The following is a 2502-nucleotide window of genomic DNA, read 5'->3' as shown; positions in this document are numbered from 1 at the left end:
GAGCCTTGGCCTCGCTTACAATGCTTGTCTCTTGGACAATCTGGAATGAGCGTAATGCTTGGGTCTTCCGACGCAAGAGCGCGCCGCCTCTGGTCCTTCTCCGTGCTATCATCAACAACATCAAGCTTTGGGTTCTCGCGGGAGCTAAAAAACTGGGGTGTATTCTTGTGCGCGAGTAGTTGCCATGCCGGGCATGTGGGTCATTTGTAACACTCTAAAAATCTTCTCTCTTATTTAATGAATGAGGCAAATCTTTTGCCTCCGTTTGAAAAAATAGACTAATAGACTAACCAATTAAAGTCTTCACCTGAGGACAAAACATGCATGTACATGTCGTTGCATGCCAAATTGAAATATGGAGGTTGTGAAGCCAAATAACCAACTCTCGTTTGTAAGGAAAAGAAAATACTTATGACCACATGCTTGTATTTAGACATGCTAGGTCCAACACATGTCCTCCTTTTACATCAATGATCTTCTCTTCTTTACCATTACTGCCGTCCTCTTTTTCTCCCACGGCCATCTTCTCTATCTTACCATTACAACCACTTCCATTGGTTCAACTCGCCGTCACCGACAACATGCAACTCATTTCAATCATATATACAGTACAATGTTCAAGGAGCACTCCAGCTTTTAGATACATAATTGTTGATGTCTAAATTGGATCAAGCATACATAGTACCTCTGCACAAATTACACGAGAATGATTCTGTCAAAAGAAATGATGCAACCAACAGAATTCATATTTTGGATACAATAAACAAAGGATAAAATTAGCACCAGTGCGGTTCAGTTTACCCGATCATAGTTCTTCTCTCGCATATGTGGAAATAGTCCTACTACTTCAACATGGAAGCCAGGCACATCCTTCATGTAGTAAATTGTATGTTCACAAACCTTATGAACATTTAAAAATGTAGCCTGCATTTTCACAATCATCTAAACAATATTTTTCACCTGAACTGGATTAAAAAGTAAAAGGGTATATGAAAACAATCATACATTAAAACTTACTATGCGAACATCTTATATATGCTCAGATAGTGGTGTGATTTGATCATCCAAATTGCATCGAAAAGTTGATCTCAATATATCCGTGAATCCTCAATCATTGCCTGGTATAGAGGAAGAAATGCTCAAGGCACGTAGACAGGAAAACTAAATCAACATGCCCGTTCACGTGATTGATGCCGGTTCCATCGTTTTATGTACAGAAGTATGGCACTGACACCGCAATATACATAAGGTCAGCTGATACCGGTACATTGTTTACCAACTGTTCTTTGTAATGCTTGAGTCATCCTCGTTCACCTCCAATCTGAATGTTTTCCCAACACAAAAATTTACACATACGTGCAACTTCAACAATGTTTGTGTTCGCTTGTCTAGAACAGTTACCATTCTAGTCGTACAATTGCAGTTATACCTTTTGCGTACATGGTCCTTGCACTTAGGATTTGAAATTGTTCCTTTTGCATATGGTTGGAGCTGCCCATTCACCATCTTCCTCAACATCCTAGTCCTCGTGATTGGTTACATCTAAATGGCAATTAACATTTATGTAACAACTTGTATAACTCTACTAAAAATCATATGCATGCAAATTTTCAACAGCTAAGTTATCCCACATGGTATTTTGCAAAATGATTTTTTAATGGGTCCAAATTGAATGCAAAGTAACCATTGATCCACAGAGAAATCAAAAGGGTAACAAACCATTCCATTTTCTTATTTTGTATGCTAATCATGTAGGTCAGGCATCGTCACTAATTGTAGCCTCAAAGTGACACAGGTTTATTTAACTTTGCAAACAAAGATAGTAAGATGGAGACATTGAGAGGAAGCGAACTATCAAATTTCAATCTTCATTATGCAACTAATAACAAACAAAGCTTAACAATATTTTCTATTTTCTTCTCTCATGTTTGTCCATGTTTTTTATGCAACTACTCAAGGGAATGGCCATGTCTTTTTTGGCAGAAAAAGGCCGGAGCTCTGCCATTTAATTAAGCAATAAAAAAATTATGTACATCAGACTCCAGGATAACATTCAGGGATAATCCATATGAATTGCTTATTGCCTTCTTCCTACTTCCTTGTTCTGCTGTCTAGTTGATACAGTCATTTACAGGGAGGTCTCCAGGTGAACATGTTGGTCATTTAGCTTGGCAAGAGATTAACTTTAGGGCCTATTATTATGTAGGCAAGCAGAGCAATTGAGGACAAGTAGTTTCTTTGGCTTGTTGGGTTATAGGCCTTGTTCCTTTAAATTCAGAGACGCACTATAAATTTTAACCAATCTCAGCTTCATGAATAGGCAGTTCTCCTGCCCTTTTCTTAAGATTATCTGGCTGTTGCATATGTATGATCAAAGATAGAGAAGCACTATAGATATAACAGAAATAATGCACTCACACTGTTGTCAGGTTCCTTGTACTTCAAGTAATGATGACGCGGCAGGGGGTAACAATCTCGTACCATGTTAGGGAGTCACCGACG

General features: G+C 38.4%; 1 long non-coding RNA gene across 1 annotated transcript; it reads right to left on the bottom strand.

Annotated features, from left to right (window-relative positions):
* Positions 1 to 331: 331 nt before the first annotated feature.
* On the bottom strand, positions 332 to 1037 carry LOC123082066 (uncharacterized). Its single transcript, XR_006438932.1, has 2 exons — positions 802 to 1037; positions 332 to 687 (listed from the first exon to the last, which is right to left on the bottom strand). It is a non-coding gene; the product is annotated as an uncharacterized lncRNA (long non-coding RNA).
* Between the last annotated feature and the right edge of the window lie 1465 nt (positions 1038 to 2502).

The sequence above is a fragment of the Triticum aestivum genome, chromosome 4A (assembly GCF_018294505.1).
Source record: "Triticum aestivum cultivar Chinese Spring chromosome 4A, IWGSC CS RefSeq v2.1, whole genome shotgun sequence".
NCBI lineage: Eukaryota > Viridiplantae > Streptophyta > Magnoliopsida > Poales > Poaceae > Triticum > Triticum aestivum.
Note: the sequence above shows the minus strand (reverse complement) of the source record. Positions and strands in the feature narration are given on the sequence as shown.